Genomic DNA, 20,176 nt, shown 5'->3' with positions numbered 1-20,176 from the left:
TGGAGCCTGTTTTTATAAGGGCACTAATCCCATTCATAAGAGGTCCACCCTTGTGATCTAATCACCTCCCAAAGGCCCACCTCCTGATTCCATCACATTGGGGATTAGGTTGTCAGCATACGAACTTGCAGGGACACAAACATTTCGTTCCACAGCAATCTCCTTCCCTGGAATTCCCCTTTCTTCCTTACCTTTCAGTGTTGACATCTGAAATGCTAAGGACTCAGTTCCTTCTCATTGTCATTAACACTCATGCTGAAGGGGATCTCATCCAGTTCGAAGCATTTAAATACTGTCCTATCTTTAGGGCTCATACACAATAGGCTAGATTTTTCTGCACACCACCCTCAAATCTCAGTCATTTAGAACAACAAAGATGTTTCTCTTTCACTGTAAAATGTCTGTCATGAATCAAGAGGGGTATCTGTTCATCATGGTCGCTCAGGGACATGGTGAATCATACTCTTTTTTTTTTTTTTTTTTGAGATGGAGTATGGTTCTGTTGCCCAGGCTGGAGTGCGTGGTGCAGTCTTGGCAACCTTGGCCTCCTTGGTTCAAGCAATTTTCTGCCTCAGCCTCCTGAGTAGCTGGGATTACAGGTGCCCACTCCCACGACTGGCTAATTTTTTGCATTTTTAGTAGAGAAAGGGTTTCACCATCTTGGCCAGGCTGGTGTTAAACTCTTGACTTTGTGATCCACCCACCTCGGCCTCCCAAAGTGCTGGGATTACAGGCGTGAGCCACTGTGCCTGGCCGAGAATCATACTCCTTTTTTTTTTTTTGAGACGTAGTTTCACTCTTGTTGCCCAGGCTGGAGTACAATGGCATGATCTTAGCTCACCACAACCTCCACCTCCAGGGTTCAAGCGATTCTCCTGCCTCAGTCTCCCAAGTAGTTGGGATTACAGGCGCCCACCACCACACCTGGCTAATTTTGTATTTTTAGTAGAGATGGTGTTTCTCCATGTTGGTCAGGCTGGTCTTGAACTCCCGACCTCAGGTGATCCACCCCCCCCTTGGCCTCCCAAAGTGCTGGGATTACAGGCATAGCCACCGTGACCAGCCCATACTCTTAAAGCTTAAGGATTCTGCCTGAAGTGAGACAACCCCTTCCACCTTCATTTCATTGGCTATGGCAAGTCACATGGCTGTGCCTAACTTTAAGGGGGTAGACAAGAGGGTCCCACAATAATGGAAGGAGTGAACTAAAAATATTGGTGGGCCAGGCGCGGTGGCTTATGCATGTAATTGCAGCACTTTGGGAGGCTGAGGTGGGTGGATCACCTGAGGTCAGGAGTTCGAGACCACTTTGACCAACATGGCGAAACCCTGTCTCTACTAAAAATACAAAAATTAGCTGGGCATGGTGGCACACAACTGTAATCCCAGCTACACGAGAGGCTGAGGCAGGAGAATCGCTTGAACCTGGAGGCGGAGGTTGCAGTGAGCTGACATCTTGCGACTGCACTCTAGCCTGGACAATAAGAGCAAGATTCCAACTTAAAAAAAAAAAAAATTGGTGAATAGCTTTAATGATTACAACAATTCTCACAGTTTTGTCTCAGACCCTGACATCTCTGCTAAACTACACCGGTGGATCAAACTGCCTGCTTGGCATCTTCTCTTAGATGCTTAATAAGCAATGCGGCCGGGTGCAGTGGCTCACGCCTATAATCCCAGCACTTTGGGAGGCCGAGGTGGGTGGATCACCTGAGGTTGGGAGTTTGAGACCAGCCTGACCAGTATGGAGAAACGCCGTCTCTACTAAAAATACAAAATTAGCCGGGCATGGTGGCACATGCCTGTAATCCCAGCTACTTGGGAGGCTGAGGCAGGAGAATTGCCTGAACCTGGGGAGCAGAGGTCGCAGTGGGCCGGGATCGCGCCATTGCACTCCCACTTGGGCGACAAGAGTGAAACTTCATCTCAAAAACAACAACAACAAAAACCTACTCTTTATTGAATGCTTATTACTTGCTTTGCTCTATGCTTTACATTATCATACTTTATGAGACATTTCCCCCATGACAGAGAAGGAATGGAGACTCAGAGAGGGTGTGTAACTTTCCTGAGATCACACAGCTGGCAAGTGGTAGAGCCTAGACCCAGTCCCAGGTCAGTCTGCCTCCAAGTTCATGCTTCTAGCCATCATACGCTAGTGAATTTGTCCTGCCATGATTTTGGCAAAATACCGAGTGAGCAATCTATTAATGCACTCTTAAATTAGAACCTAAAAGTAAGGAAGGATTAATAATTAACTGTTGCCATAAAGAAGAACTGGGCGGACCTAGAAGATTGTGAGCTTTAAATGGAATGGAAAATATATTTGGGAATTCGGATGATTTTCAGTCTTCCATATTGGATCTAAAACCACCCAGATAAACATTTCTATACTTAAACAGTGACCTGATAACAAGCCCAGTGTGCCAAAATAACTCAGTGCTCTTGATCAGTCTTAAAGACAAACAAACAAGCAAACCTCAGGTCAAAGTGTGTTTTTGACCAGACTTTGACCTTACTGAACTAGGCTGGCTGAAAGGGCATTAGTATGTTGAATGTATCTTCTAAAATTGCTTCTGATCTCAGCTATTGGGTGATGTAACCGGAAAGTTCAGGGAGTGCTGCATCATGCTGAGCATATTCTGTTTCCCTGGAACGAGGGCCTCATTGGCTCTGTCTTCTCCAAACAGCAACATGTCTTATTAATAGGGTTCTTTCTCCACAGGGCCATAGATTATTGATGGAGCTCACTGTTAGGCAAGGCCTCCTGTCACCCTAGACAACACAGCTCTTCAGCCTCACTTCAGCGGGCACAGATGTCTCCGTATAGCAGCCCACGTGCGTGCTCGCCCAAGGCAATGTGAGGGTGGCTGTCGTTCAAGCTGCTGCTCAAAGGCAGAGCGCCTTTTCTCAGGCTGAGTGAATAGCAGAGGTATCAGGTGAGCTTGAAAAGGGAGGGGAGGGACACTGGCAATTATTGTCATTGTTCTAGATAGACATCATTGCTGGATGTCCCTCAGGTTGGCCGGGAAGCTCTCGCTGGACCCCAAATCCTGATTGTAACCTGGTTGCATTAAAATACCTTCTCTTCAAGCTCTTTCTCATGTCTTTCTTCATTTAGGCATTTTATTACAAGCAAAAATGCACTGAAATGCACAAAGCACCAGGTCTATTGTAAGATAAAGTAGGTTACCAAAGAAATGTTTGTTTAATTATTTTTCCTGTCTTCTTTTCATATATACTTTAAAAGCTCCTCTGATAGGAGTGTAGTAGGAGGGACTTGAACTAAAATTGTAGTGTTATTATAATTGAAGGAAGGGACTCCTGAGGTTACCTAGCCCAAACTCTTGGAAGAAACTTAAGACGAAGAAATAGACTTGCCCCAGCACATAATGATGAATACTGGTGGAGCATGAATTGAACTTGGAGCCTCTAGCTTCCCAGTCCCATGCTCTTCTCATCATACAGCCTGCTGGCTTCCTCTGAGCCTGGGCTCCTACCTTGTATTGTTAGGATTTCCTCTGTGCTCCTTAGATCTGGCTATTTTTCCTCTGGTGTATATCACAACTCTAGGAATTTGGACTCCCATCCTAGTATCTGGCAAGTTGATTATTAGGTTTAGAAAAAGCACCAGTCTCCTAAAAAGTTGGGTGATGAGTCACATATCATAACTATTTAACATATCCTACTCACATTTGCATTTCTGTTTTATTATTAAAGCTAATCTGTAGGCCAAGCACAGTGGCTCACGCTTGTAATCCCAGCACTTTGGGAGGCCGAGGCAGGCGGATCACCTGAGGTCAGGAGTTCAAGACCAGACTGGCCAAGATAGTGAAACCCCGTCTCTACTAAAAACACAAAAATTATCTGGGCATGGTGGCGGGCACCTGTAATCCCAGCTACTTGGGAGGCTGAGGCAGGAGAATCGCTTGAATTTGGGAGGCAAAGATTGCCGTGAGCCAACATCACACCACTGCAGTACAGCCTGGGCAACAGAGCAAGACTCCATCTCAAAAAAAAAACCAAAATAAAAAAAACGAATCTGTAATACGTCTGATACTAAGAAGTAACCTCTTGCGCAGATACATCCAGGGGCTCTGTCACTCATAACTTAACACACCAATTCCTATTATTCACAAATAAGCAACAGCCACAGAAAGAGGAAGAGAACTTATATTTTATAAATCAGACATTGGGATGAAAAAAAGCATTAAAGATAAATGAATTTATATTGGGGGGGAAAAAACTTTGTTAATATGGCAGTTTTAAGATGACATCAAATACCTCTTATTCTTTTTACCAGAAGGTGGGGTCAAAGTCGCTGCCATTGAGTTTGGGTTGGGACTCACTTGGAATTGATAGAATGTGATGGAAGTAATGCTATGTAACTTCTCAGGCCAGGCCCGGAGAGGATGTGCAGCCTCCACCTTGTTGATGGGAAACATTTGCTTTCGGAGTTCTGGACTGTTCTGTGAAAAGTCGTCTAACAGCCCTGGGGCAACCATGCTGAGACACTATTGTGGAAGTGATCTTCCAGCCCCAGCAGTTCAGGCCGCCATTCTAATCATCCCACTGATTGCAGAGTAGACTCTAAAGAGCAGAGAAGATCTGTCCCCACTATGCCCTTTCTGAATTTCTGATCCACAGGCAGCAAGCACAAGAAAACTGCTGTTTCTGGCCAGGCGCCGTGGCTCATGCCTGTAATCCCAGCACTTTTGGGAGGCTGAGGTGGGTGGATCACCTGAGTTCAGGAGTTTGAGACCAGCCTGGCCAATATGGTCTCTACTAAAAATACAAAAAATTAGCTGGGTCTGGTGGCACAGGCCTATATTCCCAGCTACTGGGGAGGCTGAGGCACGAGAATCACTTGAACCTGGGAGGTGGAGGTTGTAGTGAGCTGAGATCACACCACTACACTCCAGCCTGGGCATCAGAGCGAGACTCCATCGAAAGAAAAGAAGAGAAGAACAGAGAGAAGAGAAGAGAAGAGAAGAGAAGAGAAGAGAAGAGAACTGGGTGCGGTGGCTCATGCTTGTAATCCCAGCACTTTGGGAGGCAAAGGTGGGCAGATCACCTGAGGTCAGGAGTTCGAGACCAGCCTGGCCAACATGGTGAAACCCCCGTCTCTACTAAAAACACAAAAATTAGCCGGGTGTAGTGGTGCACGCCTGTGATCCTAGCTACTTGGGAGGCTGAGGCAGGAGAATCGTTTGAATTCGGGAGGCGGACACTTCAGTGAGCCAAGATTGCGCCATTGCACTCCAGCCTGGGCAGCAAGAGCGAAACTCCGTCTCAAAAAAAAAAAAAAAAAAAAAAAAAAAGGAAAAGAATTGCTGTTTCTATTTTTATTTATTTATTTTTAAATTTTTTTCGAAATGGAGTCTCACTCTGTCGCCCAGGCTGGAGTGCAGTGGAGCAATCTCAGCTCACTGCAGCCTCAGCCTCCTGGGTTCAAGTGATTCTCCTGCCTTAGCCTCCTGAGTAGTTGGAATTACAGGCGTGTGCCACCACGCCCCGCTACTTTTTGTATTTTCAGTAGAGACGGGATTTTGCCACGTTGGCCAAGCTGGTCTCAAACTCCTGACCTCAAGTCATCCACCTGCCTCGGCCTCCCAAAGTGCTGGGATTACAGGCGTGAACCACCATGCCCAGCCTGTTTTTATTTTTACACTACCAAGTTTGGGGGTGGTTTATGATACCTCAGTAAGTAACTGGAACAGTTACATAGTTCAACGCTTCTCTTTGCTTAAATTTATGATTCTTTATACCATGTTGCATGCTATTTTTATTTTGCCGCCTTTAGCGAATACCTTGCCTCACTCTCTGATGCACTTGCATGTTCCTGTAGCCTTTCTACAGTTTTTGTGCTTGCATCCATATCAGTGTTAACTAACATCTCTTCTATGTCTGAAAAAAGAAGAATCTATAAACATATACTGGGTGTATCTCACTCGACCTGAGTTCATGAAAATGATTAAAATTTTACCATTACCATTGCAAATAATTCCTCTGGGATGATTATAAGAAAGATAAGTGATCTATAAAATAGTGAAAATGTTAATTTTAAGAAACCAGCTTCAGCTGGGTGCAGTGGCTCACGGCTGTAATCCCAGTACTTTGGGAGGCTGAGGCGGGCGGATCACGAGGTCAGGAGATCGAGACCATCCTACCTAACAAAGTGAAACCCCGTCTCTACTAAAAATACAAAAAAAAAAAAAAAAAAAAAAAATTAGCCGGGCGTGGTGGCGGGTGTCTGTAGTCACAGCTACTTGGGAGGCTGAGGCAGAAGAATGCCATGAACCCGGGAGGCGGAGCTTGCAGTGAGCTGAGATTGTGCCACTGCACTCCAGCCTGGGGGACAGAACAAGACTCTGTCTCAAAAAAAAAAAACAAAAAAAAAAAACCAGCTTCCACCATTTTAGTTACTCCTACTTTATTCTAATAGAGATTTGAAAAAGTCAGTTATTCAAAGACCTAGTAAAAATTAAGAATATCAAGGACGTGTTAGGAGTCGCAGACTGGCTATTCCACAGAAGCAAAATCCCAGCAATGTGTACTGAGCTTTTTATACAGAGGAAATGCCCAGCAGTGCCCAGTAAAGGTTAGATTTTAGTATTGATATCTTTGTATTAGAACAGGAAGGGAGAACACTATTACAACAAAAAGACAAAGCATGATTCTAGAAACGAAAAATTATAGCAATTTTCATTTTAAAATTTTAACCTGTAGACTGTACTCCCTGCATCATTTGTCTGCCCCAGGGCTGTGAAGGTCTGAGCCAACTCAGATTACAAACTTCTGGAATCGGAGGATCTCAAATATGACACCAGTTTATCTTTTTTTGTTTTTTTGAGACGGAGTTTCACTCCTGTTGCCCAGGCTGGAGTGCAATGGTGCGATCTCGGCTCACTGCAACCTCTGCCTCCTGGATTCAAGCGATTCTCCTGCCTCAGCCTCGAGAGTAGCTGGGATTACAGGCATGCGCCACCACGCCCAGCTAATTTTCTATTTTTAGTAGAGACGGGGTTTCTCCATGTTGGTCAGGCTGGTCTCGAACTCCCGACCTCAGGTGATCCGCCCGCCTCAGCCTCCCAAAGTGTTGGGATTACAGGCATGAGCCACCAAGCCCGGCCCAACACCAGTTTATCTTTTACAGTTACAGAACCTCTAGCCTTCTAATACAAGCTATTTCTATTAGGATCTGAACTGTTATCTAATTAGCAATACTAAGATTTGAATTTTCCCGTTTCAGCTTGGAGATGCATATGCTGTGTATCAGTTCAGCTTTTCCTTTAGGTAGACTATAATCAATGCAGATTTCTTCAGAATAAGTTCAGATATATTGATTGATTTTGCTTGAGAAGATGCTCCCAATGAGTAAATACAGCTTAGATAGACCTTAGCTGCTGATTTTCCCTTTACCCCAAGAACCTGGACTTCATTGAATATATAAAAAGTTTCTGCCAGGCGCGGTGGCTCACACCTGTAATCCCAGCACTTTGGGAGGCCAAGGCGGATGGATTACGTGAGGTCAGGAGTTCGGGACCAGCCTGGCCAACATGATGAAACCCCATCTCTACTAAAAAATACAAAAATTAGCCAGGCATGGTGGCGGGCGCCTGTAGTCCCAGCTACTTGGGAGGCTGAGACAGGATAATTGCTTGAACCCGGAGGGCAGAGGTTGTAGTGAGCGGAGATGGCGCCGTTGCACTTTAGCCTGGGCAACAAGAGTGAAACTCTATCTCAAAAAAAAAAAAAAAAAAGTTTGAACTTACTTTGTAGCATGGTGGCTATGTATTTCTGTACAATTAAGAGATTTACCTTCAACATTGGTAGATATCACTCTTTGGGAGAATAATTTGTCTTAATGGTGTACTGGCAACACAAAGATATTTCAACAAATTTGTTCAAATTTCCTGAATTAATATGGAAAGTGCAAGATTGGTCAACCCCAAAGGGAGCAAGTATATTACCCAAGACACTTGTATTTTTTTGAGCATTTTCTTGAATGGGAATGAAGGAGTGACAATTGCCGAGCCAAAAACTCTTAGCAGTGCCTGGCAGTGTGCCATTCCAAATCCCCCCTCTCTGCTGTGCAGAGATCCTCAAGACTTATTGCATAGTTATAAAAATCCTCAAATACTGATATACTATATCTCTTAATCACTCAGAACTCATCACATTAAGAAAATCTAGGCCGGGGGCAGTGGCGCACGCCTGTAATCTTAGCACTTTGGGAGGCTGAGGCAGGCGGATCACAAGGTCAGGAGATCGAGACCATCCTGGCTAACACGGTGAAACCCCGTCTCTACTAAAAATACAAAAAATTAGCCAGGCATGGTGGCGGGCACCTGTAGTGGTCCCAGCTACTCGGGAGGCTGAGGCAGGAGAATGGCGTGAACCTGGGAGGCGGAGCTTGCAGTGAGCCGAGATCGCACCACTGCACTCCAGCCTGAGCGACAGAGCGAGACTCTGTCTCCAAAAAAAAAAAAAAAAAAAAAAGAAAATCTGGTAACTCCACAGAACCACCAAAATTCTCTTGTAAGAATTATCCTGTGCACTGACAATCACATTGAGTACAGAAGCTTGGAATCAACCAGCGGTATTGGCAGTAGCCAAGTGAAGCCAAATAGTTTCCAATAAAATGAATTTTTTCTGCAGCTTCTAGCATTTACGTATCTGTGCACAATGGGGATGCTGGTTGGCATTGTATCCAACTGAGAGCGTTACAGAAACTCAGTAAGGCTGCAGCCACAGAGAATCTGCATTTCTAAGGAGAAAAATCTCTTATTTTGGACAATTAAGTGCCCTGTGGTTCTTGCTTGCATTTCTGTGCACAAGCCTCCGGGATGTCTCATCCTTTCAGAAATGCACGAGGTTGATTCATGCACAGGTTGTAAGAAAGCTGGGATGAAATTTTTTTCTTGATAGAACTTCAGGGCTAATTTTGAAAATGCATTGTTATAATGGTTATGTTTCTTCCCCACATCATCTTGCTGAAATGTCTCATTCTGAGAGAACTGAGAGACCACCACTGTGCCAAAAGTGGCAGCTGGGAAAGATTTTTTTTTTTTTTTTTTAAATACAGATAAAGGAAGCAAGGGCTGAGAGGTAAGAAAGACAGCTGGGAGATTTAAGGGATGTGGCCTCTAAGCAGCTGAAAGAGACAATGGTCTAGAGAGGGACTGTGGGCGAGATAAGAGGCTTTGTGCACACTGAAGAACTATGCCAAACATGATAAGAAATGCAGCTGTTATGAAAGTGTGAATGATCAAGATTCTCGGTATGCCCCGGACATAGACATTCAACATGTGCACTTAAAGGACGAGTCCTGGTAAAAGGACTCCTTTAACCAGGCAGTTTTACTCCTCAAACTCTCTTAGGAGTTATGATACTGTGCCAGGCTCTCACTTGGTCATTCCTAAACTGCGATGGGTCCTGCTTCTGCCATTATGACTTCAAATCTCCTTTTCTCCTTCATCTTCTCTCGGTTTAAAAACAATTTCTGGCCAGGTGCAGTGGCTCATGCCTGCAATCCCAGCACTTTTGGGAGGTCAAGGCGGGCGGATCATGAGGTCAGAAGATCGAGACCATCCTGGACAACATGGTGAAACCCCATCTCTAGTAAAATAAAAAAAATTAGCTGGGTGTGGTGGTGCACGCCTGTAGTTCCAGCTACTAGGGAGTCTGAGGCGGGGGAATTGCTTGAACCCGGGAGGTGGAGGTTGCAGTGAGCCGAGATCACACCACTGCACTCCAGCCTGGTGACAGAGCAAGACTCCGTCTCAAAAAAAAAAAATTATTAAAAATTTGTTCTTAACTTAATTTAATTTTAAGACAAGCTCTTGCTCTGTTGCCCAGGCTGGAGTGCAGTGGCACAATCACAGTTCACTGCAGCCTTGACTTCCCAAGCTCAAGCGATCCTCTCGCCTCAGCCTCCTGAGTAGCTGGGACTACAGGTGGGTGTCACCATGGCTGGCTAATTTTTAAAATGTTTTGTAGACAAGGCCTCCCATGTTGCCCAGACTGGTCTTTAACTCCTGGGCTCAAGCAATCCTCCCGCCTTGGCCTCCTAAAGTGCTGGGATTATAAGGGTGAGCCACCATGCCCAGACTAAATTTTTTGTATTGCTATATAATAATTATACCTACCTATGGGGTACATGCGATATATTGATACTTGCATACAATGTGTAATGATAAAATCAGGGTATTTTTCTATGGTGGCTTCTCAGCATATTCATCACCTGGAACATTCATCATTTCTTTGTATTGGGAACATTTCAAATCTTCTTCTTCTTTTTTTTTTTTTTTTTTTGAGACGGAGTCTCGCTCTGTCTCCCAGGCTGGAGTGCAGTGGCGCGATGTTGGTTCACTTGCAAGCTCTGCCTCCCGGGTTCACGCCATTCTCCTGCCTCAGCCTCCCGAGTAGCTGGGACTACAGGCGCCCGCCACCATGCCTGGCTAATTTTTTGTATTTTTAGTAGACACAGGGTTTCACCGTGTTAGCCAGGACGGTCTCCATCTCCTGACCTCGTGATCTGCCTGCCTCAGCCTCCCAAAGTGCTGGGATTACAGGCGTGAGCCACTGCGCCTGGCCTCAAATCTTCTTTTCTAGCTATTTTGAAATATACAATAAATTGTTGTTAATGATAGTCACCCTACTGTGCTATCGAACGCTGGGACTTATTCCTTCTATCTAACTATATGTTTGTACCCATTAATCAACTTCTTTTCATCCCCCTACACCCTTCCCAGCCTCGGATAACTATCATTTTATGCTCCACCTCCGTGAAATCAACTTTTTAAGCTCCCATATATGAATGAGAACACGCGATATTTGTCTTTCTTTGCTTGGCTTATTTCACTTAACATAGTGATCTCCAGTTCCATCCATGTTGCTGCAAATGACAGGCTTTCATTTTTGTTATGGGTGAGTAGCATTCCTTTCCTTCCCTTTTCCCTTCGCCTTCCCTTTTCCCTTCTCCTTCCCTTCTCCTTCCCTTCTCCTTCCCTTTTCCCTTCCCTTTCCCTTTTTCCTTTTCCCTTCCGTTTCTCTTTCCCTTTATTTTCTCCTTACCTTCTCCTTTCTCCCCTGCCCTCCCCTCCCCCCTCCCCCCTCCCCCCCCTTCCTCTGTCTTTTCCTCTTCTCTCTTCTCCTTTTATTTCCCTTTTTGAGACAGGATCTGGCTCTGTTGCCCAGGCTGGAGTTCAGTGGCATGATATTGGCTCACTGCAACCTCTGCCTCTAGGGCTCAAGTGATCCTCTCACCTCAGCCTCCCAAGTAGCTGGGACTCCAGGCACATGCCACCACTCCCAGCTAATTTTTTTTTTTTTTTTTTTTTGAGACGAAGTCTCACTCTGTCGCGAGGCTGAAGTGCAGTGGTGCGATCTCAGCTCACTGCAACCTCTGCCTCCCAGATTCAAGCAATTCTCCTGCCTCAGCCTCCCAAGTAGCTGGGACTACCGGCATGTACCACCACGCCCAGCTGATTTTTAGGATGGTCTCCAGCTCTTGACCTCATGATCAGCCGCCTCGGCCTCCCAAATCAACTCACGCTGATTTCAGGCATGAGCCTCCGTGCCCGGCCTGAATAGCATTTCATTGTGTGTATGTACATTTTCTTTTCCTCTGAGTTTTAAAAGAGTCAAGCAAGCAATTAGTGGTAGATGACTTGAACCATACACCTTTAGTAACTATATTGTCTATTTAAATCCAAAGCTGTTATTATTAAAATAGGCAATGTTTATTAAAAGGTTATGATTACTTGATATTCTTTGACATAAACTGAGATATACTCTTATTCAATTTTATAGGAGTTTGTCATAGTAAATCACAGCATTAGTATGTTTTCCCCACAAAGGCACAAGTGGACTGAGGCCAAGATGACTACTCATAATAATCCTTAGTATTATCACTGAACAAATGTTGCCAACAGAAATGAGAGAAAATGAGCATGGAGATGTTTACGTTCTATGATCCTTATTAACGGTTTTGATCATGTCTACAACTCACCTCAGAGTCCTTAGATTTGGTCTTGACCCCAGAACTGAAGTCATGTTTATTTAGCTTTCCTTAGAATTTCTAAGACAATTCCTAGTGACGTAGAAAAAGATGCTAAAATAATCCAGGGACAGTTACTCTTAGCCATCGGACAGATCCCCATTTCAACTCACAGTTCTACCATCTTGAGTTGTGACTTTGGGCAAATTACATTCACTCTGTAAAATGAAGATGACAATTCCAGGCCTGCTGTGAGGTTGTGAGGACGTAAGCCAGTGCATTCAGCGTCTGGCACAAATGGATGCTCAGTAAATGGTAGCCAAAAGTCAGGATATTTAAAGTAAAGGAGTAACAATGGTTAAAAAAAAAATGAAAAAGAAAAAGGTGTTCAACTGATGTTATTACAACCAATATTCCTTCTCAAATATTGGTCTATAACACAGAATGACTCTTTAAAAATGAAAGCAAGGCTGGGTGTGGCGGCTCACACCTGTAATCCCAGGATTTTGGGAGGCCAAGGCAGGAAGATAGCTTGAGCCCAGGAGTTTGAGACCAGCCTGGGCAATATAGTGAGACCCTGTCTCTAAAAAAAAAAAAAAAAAACCAATTTGAGAAACAAAAAGGAAGCAATAGCTGCAGAGAGAGCCCCAAGCCAAATGATCTGTGAGGCAGGGTTTTATACCGACAACTACCCTGAGTCCTCCTGGAATTTCAGATACTTCCTTTAACTTCACATTTGCCCAGTTGCACTCTTCCAATGTATTATCTTTCCATGGGGGCACTGGTTTATGCCAAGCACATTGCGAAATGTGGTAGACGACAAAGTATATAGAGTGCTTTGAAAATACTATTGATGAGGCCGGGCGTGGTGGCTCATGCCTGTAATCCCAGCACTTTGGGAGGCCAAGGCAAGCGGATCACGAGGTCAGGAGATCGAGACCATCCTGGCTAACACGGTGAAACCCCGTCTCTACTAAAAAAACACAAAAAAATTAGCCGGGCATGGTGGTGGGAGCCTGTAATCCCAGCTACTCGGAAGGCTGAGGTAGGAGAATGGCGTGAACCTGGGGGGCAGAGCTTGCAGTGAGCTGAGATCACGCCACTGCACTCCAGCCTGGGCGACAGAGCGAGACTCTGTCTCAAAAAACAAAACAACAAAAAAGAAAATAGTATTGATGAAGTAGACACGGTGTGGAAAATTTGCATTGGAAGAATTTTTTTTTTATATGATTTTCCAGTGATTAGCCGGCACAAAAGTAGTTAGAAGTTAGGCTGAAGGTCAGAAGGATAGATTCAACTGTAGTTGAGAATAAATCAAATGTGTTCAGGGCAATCCTGAAGGCTGCTTCAGCTCCCCTGGAATCTTCTGTCTCCATCCTCCCCCAAAATTCAAATCTACAGGTAGGCATTTTCTCTCCACTAAGTCAGTGTTGCCTGCTCATGTGTAACAGGAGGCTCAAGACAGAGAACCAATGGCTCTACTTAAGGAAGAGCAATGGAAACTCATAGAATTCACTAGAAAAAGGAGTGGTCAAAAGCAGTGCAGTGAGGTGGTGTGCATTTGGGATTTGGTTTCAGGCCACATGATATGGTTTGGATGCTTGTCCCCTCCAAGTCTCATGTTGAAATATGACCTCCATTGTTGGATATGGGCCTAGTGGGAGGTGATTAGGTCATAGGGGTTGGTCCCTCATGAATGGTGGTGCTGTCTTCATGGTAATGAGTGAGTTCTCACTCTATGAGCTCAGGTGAGATCAGGTTGTTTATAAGGGCCTGGCACCTCCCCACACTCCTCTCACTCCCACTCTTGCCATGGGAGGCACTGGCTCCACCTACATTGTCCGCCACAATTGGAAGCTTCCTGATGCCCTCACTGGAAGCAGATATCTGCACTGTGCTTCGTGTACAGCTTGCAGAACCACAAGCCAAATAAACCTCTTGTCTGTTTTTTTTTTTTTTTTTTGAGACGAAGTCTCACTTTGTCGCCCAGGCTGGAGTGCAGTGGCGCGATCTCAGCTCACTGCAAGCTCTGCCTCCCGGGTTCAAGCGATTCTCCTCCCTCAGCCTCCTGACTAGCTGGGACTACAGGTGCCTGCCACCACGCCCGGCTTATTTTGTTTTTGTATTTTTAGTAGAGACGGGGTTTCACCGTGTTAGCCAGGATGTTCTCGATCTCCTGACCTTGTGATCCACCTGCCTCGGCCTCCCAAAGTGCTGGGATTACAGGCATGAGCCACCGTGCCCAGCTGTAAACCTCTTTTCTTTATAAATTACTGAGTCTCAGGTATCCCTTTATAACCACACAAAAGGACTGACAGCATACCATCTTGAAATCCGGGTTCTGCACCATACTGACACCGTGACTGTGGGCAGGCTTTTTTCTTTGAAAAATGGGGGATACTATTACCTACCAATCACTGTTGTGAGGATTAAATACAAGTACCTGGCACATGGTAGGTGGTTAGAGGCGCAGGACTCTTTTCTCACATCCCATTGCACTTTCCATTTCTCCCAAAGCCCACTGACAGGAGTAGGCCAGTGTCAAGTCAGAGGCAGCACTGCAGGGCAAATACAGATGTGAAGAGCTTGAGTTTCCCAGCCACAAATGGCTTCATGCATTGATTCAAAGTATACTGGAGAGCACAGTACACACATTTTCTTTAATCTTTCCCCTCTCTTTCCACTCACTTGCCTGCTTGAAATAGGAAGTGACAATAGATAAAAGAATGCCAATGTTCCCTGTCCCTGGAGGCCCAATGTCCATTACTGAGCTCTAGCTAAACCTACTAGAGGTGCCATAATGGTTTCTAAAAGTTTTCAGTTACAAAGAATACACTCCATTAAAAAAAAGCCTAAACCTTTATAAGCATGGTTCAAGAACTCAGCTGGTAACTAAAAATAGAACTACCATATGATCCAGCAATCCCACTTCTGGATATATAGCCAAAAGAATTGAAATGTCGAAAAGATATCTTGTGACTTCATGTTCATTGCATTATTCACAATAGCCAGGACATGGAAACAACCTAAGTGCCCATCAGTGGATGAGTGGATTAAAAAAATAGTGTGTGTATCCACACACACACACACACACACACACACACACACACACTAGAATACTATTCAGCCTTTAAAAAGGGGAAATTATGTCTTTTGCAGCAACATGGATGAATATAGAGGATATTATGCTCAGTAAAATAAGTCAGGTACAGAAAGATATCACATGATCTTACCTATATTTGGATCTTTCCCCTCTCTTTCCACTCACTGTCCACTCACTTGGAAAGTGCAATGGGATGTGAGAAAAGAGTCCTGCGCCTCTAACTACTTATAGAAGTAGAAAGTAGAATAGTGGTTACCGGATGCTGGGGGGTAGGGTGGGAGGGGATTGGATGGAAAAATAGAAAATGCTGGTCAAAGAGTACAAAATTGCAGTTGAATAGGAGGAATACGTTCTGGTGATCTACTGCATAGTAACATGGCTAGGATTAATAGTAATGTGTTGTATATTTCTAAATTGCTAAGGGTGGAAGTTTAATGTTCTCACCTGGCCAGGCATGGTGGCGAACGCCACCTGTAATCCTAGCACTTTGGGAGGCCAAGACAGGTGGATTACTTGAGCCCAGGAGTTCAAGACCAGCCTGGGCAGCATGGTGAAATCCTGTCTTTACAAAAAACACACACACACAAAAATTATCCGGGCATGGTGGTGTGTGCCTGTAGTCCCAGCTAGTCTGAAGGCTAAGGTGAGATCGCTTGAGCCCAGGAAGTTGAGGCTGCAGTGAGCCATAATGGCGCCACGGCAGTCCAGCCTGGGTGACAGAGCAAGGCCCTGTCTCAAAAAGAAAATAAAAACAAAAATAAATGAAACGTTCTCACCACAAAGAAATGATAAGTATGTGAGGTGAGGGCTATGTTCATTAGCCTGATTTGATCATACCACAATGTATACATGTACAGAAGCATCACATTGTACCCCATAAATATATGCAATTATTATTTGTCAATTAAAAATAAAATTAAAAAAAGAACTCAGTTGTTACCTTCCTATTTTATTAGAAAACAGAAGGAAACAATGTATCTGTTTACTGTCCTTTGAGTGATCCTCCACTCCCTATCATCAGATGAAGTCTCCTGTCACTCAGCAAATGACCACCCCTTTCTACCCTCCATGATCCCCTAAGTGGCAAGCCCTGGTCTCACATGATCCAGCCCACGTGACTCCCACTCCTTCTTCTCACCTTCTGTTGCCTATTTTTAGGAGATGCTTTTGATTTTTGCTCTCCCTTTATAAATGATTTTCCTCTACATACTTTTCACACTCCCTTTTCCTCAAATTTCAAAATGAACACAAGTGAATGCAGAATGAAAAATGCCTGTCTTAAGACTCTCCACACAGCACCCACCGTATCTCTTTTGCCTCACCTTGAGGCATCTGCAGGACAGGCGGCAGAGCCAGGAGTATATAAAAAGTAAATAAGTTCATACCTGGTTGGGACTGTCAGATAACCATCATTTAAAAATAGAGCTAAAAGGTAATTTTCTACTTGGCAAAACTACGTTTTTGCATTTAGAACTCATTTTGGAAGTCAGTTTGATATTTGCCCTTTTATGAACACATTATCTGAGGTATTAAATGAAAAGAAGTAACGATTTGTACTCAATCCATGTTATAATGTAATTGGAATTACCTCTAATAGTGGCGGAATGGAAAACAATGTGTACCCTCCAACTCACTTAAAATATATTAATAGCTTAGTGGTAGCTTCTTGTATATAAAAAAGGAATGGTATTTGTCTTCCAGGGGACAAATGACAGAAGACACAGGGACCTTATAGACTTTCTTTCTGAACAAGTTGGTCAAGAAGGACCAAATATTGTGCAATAAGATAGAATTATTTTATATCAAAGCTATAAATCTGTATCATTTTTCTTATCTACAAATTCTAAAGGGCTCATATAGGCATTGTCTCATTTCTTAGTTTGATTTACAATTGGGACTTCAAAGCTTGAAATGTAAATGATTTAGCTAAAATCATGATTGAACTTCTAAAATTCAACTCAGAACAAATACTCAAAATGAAACCTCTTCTGTACCAAGTGCTTAAGCAAAACAAAGTTAGAATTTCCATGGAAACAGCCTGGAACTCTGGAAGTAGAAGAGAGGACAAAAGTAAGCATGAAAACGCATTTATTTATTTTTTGGTTCCTCTTCACCTCTGCCCCTCCAAACCTCAAGCTGTCATCTTAATGAACGCTTTCAAGCCTCAGAGGGAATTAAGAAGAACAATATTTGACAGGAGTGAGGAAAGAACTAAATATAGTTCCCTTGTGAGAGAAATGTATTCCATAATCTCATCTACTTCTCTTTCCCTTATCTGGGTAATCTCTCCATCTTTCAACGTTATTTTTGTGCTGCTTTTATTGTACAGCCAGTTTAGCTGTTCCTTGGTTGGGATAGAATAAAGATAACATGAGATACAATTTTGTCCTCTTTTGGAAGGGTCATTTAATGAGACAATTGAGATCAGTTACCAAATTAATATTGTACAGATTTCCTCGGTATGATAATTTCCTTGCTCAATGCTTTAGAACTTCTAAAATGCTCTCATCTCCCTTAATTTATTCAATGAGTACAACCTGAGAAGTAGATGGAATAACTATGCTGACTACTATCAACCCACATTTTATCCGTTTAGAAGGGTTTAAGATCACCCTGATAAGTAATGAAGCCAGGACTCACCCAGCACTTTGGATCTCAGCCCCATTACTCTCTCTAACTCTACAAGTAGTGTGCCTGACCAGTCATTATGTCACGGCTATTCTCTCCTTCCTATTAGATATTAAAAACTTCTATTTGTTTCTTTTGAGAAATGTATTTGTGGCTGGGCATATAATCCCAGGACTTTCGAAGGTTTCTAAAGTGGGAGGATTGCTTGAGTCCAGGAGTTCGAGACCAGCCTGGACAGTGTCGTGAGAATCTGTCTCTACAAAAAATAAAAAACGGGCTAGGTGCAGTGGCTCATGCCTGTAATCCCAGCGCTTTGGGAGGACAAGGCGGGCGGATCACGAGGTCAGGAGTTCAAGACAAGCCTGACCAACACGGTGAAACCCTGTCTCTACTAAAAATATAAAAATTAGTCGGGCTTGGTGGTGTGTGCCTGTAGTCCCAGCTACTCAGAAGGCTGAGGCAGGAGAATTACTTGAACCCAGGAGGTGGAGGTTGCAGTGAGCCGAGATCACACCATTGCACTCCAGCCTGGAGGACAGAGCAAGACTAAATGAGCTGGGCATGTGGGTGCACACCTGTACTCCCAGCTACTTGGGAGGCTGAGGTAGGAGGATTCCTTGAGCCTGAGAGGTTGAGGCTGCGGAGAGCCACAATCATGACACTGCACTTCAGCCTGGGCAACAAAGCGAGACCATCTCAAAAAGAGAAAAAAAGAACAGAAAGAAAATTTATGCTTTAGCATTATGAAGTAAAAATCTTGTTCTCTATAACTGCTAATATTGCTACTGCTGCAGATCAGGAAGAAAGGTACAGCCTGGGGTAGGTGGACTTTTGGCTTTCCTGAGTACGCCTATTTTTGACAAGCTTTTCCCAGAACTGCCTGACCTATTTTTTTATCAATAAATCAAAACTGCTTCATTTTAAGGTTCAGCAATAGACAGCTCATTGAGGACAAAAGTGACCTTCCATAAATCTGAAGAATTAAAGCACATCTTTTGGAATGAAATAACCATTGATGCATTGACTGAATTCAGTAGCTTAGAAATTATTTTAGTGGTCTTAGATAATACCTTGGGGTACAGTAATCTCTCTCCCTGGGGACAGGCTGGTAACTATTTTTCCTTGGAAAATTAAAGTTTAAGGTTGTTGATAGGTCTAAATAGGCTAACAGTTATGATATGGAATGGAAACTACTATATGGAACCTGTTATTACTGCTTTCTGTTGCTTATAATTATTGAAAACTAATGGAGTTCAAGAAAAGATGTCATGGATTTGGGAAATATCAGGACCAAGAAATCAATAAACAATCCATTCCAGGATGGGTGCGGTGGCTCACGCCTGTAATCCCAACACTTTGGGAGGCCAAGGCAGGCAGATCCCTGAGGTCAGGAGTTTGAGACCAGCCTGGCTAACATGGTGAAATCCTGTCTCTACTCAAAACACAAAAATTAGCCAGGCGTGCGTGGCAGGTGCCTGTAATCCCAGCTACTCGAGAGGCTGAGGCATGAGAATCACTTGAACCCGGGAGGCAGAGCTTGCAGTGAGCCGAGATCATGCTACTGCACTCCAGCTGGGGCAACAGAGCGAGACTCCGTCTTAAAACAAACAAACCAAACCAAAAAAAAAAAAAAAAAACCCAAAAAACCAACCCCAATCCACTCCATAATTAGCATAACATACACTTCTAGACTGTCAATATGACACTCATTTGATGTTCTAACACATACCGTATTAGATATTACCACATCATTGTGGATATAAATTAAAACATCCCAATAGGTGACTTCCTCTGGTTAGCTACCACTATTGGGCCTTACAACAATTGCTACTATATATATATATATGTACATACACACACACACCCACATATATATATATATATATATTCTTTTTTTTTAAAACAGAGTCTTGCTCTGTCGCCCAGGCTGGAGTGCAGTGGCATGATCTCCGCTCACTGCAACCTCCACCTCCTGGGTTCAAGCAATTCTCCTACCCGATTCTCCTGCCCCAGCCTCCTGAGTAGCTGGGACTACAGGTGCGTGCTACCATGCCCGGCTAATTTTTTGTATTTTTAGTGGAGGAGGGGTTTCACTGTTAGCCAGGATGGTCTCAATCTCCCATGATCCGCCTGCCTTGGCCTCCCAAAGTGCTGGGATTACAGGTGTGAGCCACCGCGCCTGGCCACTACTACATATTTACTTACTATGTATCTGGCTCTGTGGCAAGTAGTTGGTGTGCTTTTTAAATTTAATTATTTAAATAACCATGTGAGACAAGTATTATTGTCACAATATTATAGATGAGGAATGCATTAAAAAAGTGAATTACAGACTAGGTGCGGTGGCTCACGCCTGTAATCCCAGCACTTTCGGAGGCTGAGGCAGGCAGATCATGAGGTCAGGAGATCTAGACCATCCTGGCTAACACGATGAAACCCCG

This window comes from Gorilla gorilla, chromosome 5, assembly GCF_029281585.2.
Source record: "Gorilla gorilla gorilla isolate KB3781 chromosome 5, NHGRI_mGorGor1-v2.1_pri, whole genome shotgun sequence".
NCBI lineage: Eukaryota > Metazoa > Chordata > Mammalia > Primates > Hominidae > Gorilla > Gorilla gorilla.
The sequence above is the reverse complement of the archived record's forward strand: the minus strand, read 5'-3'. Positions refer to the sequence as shown.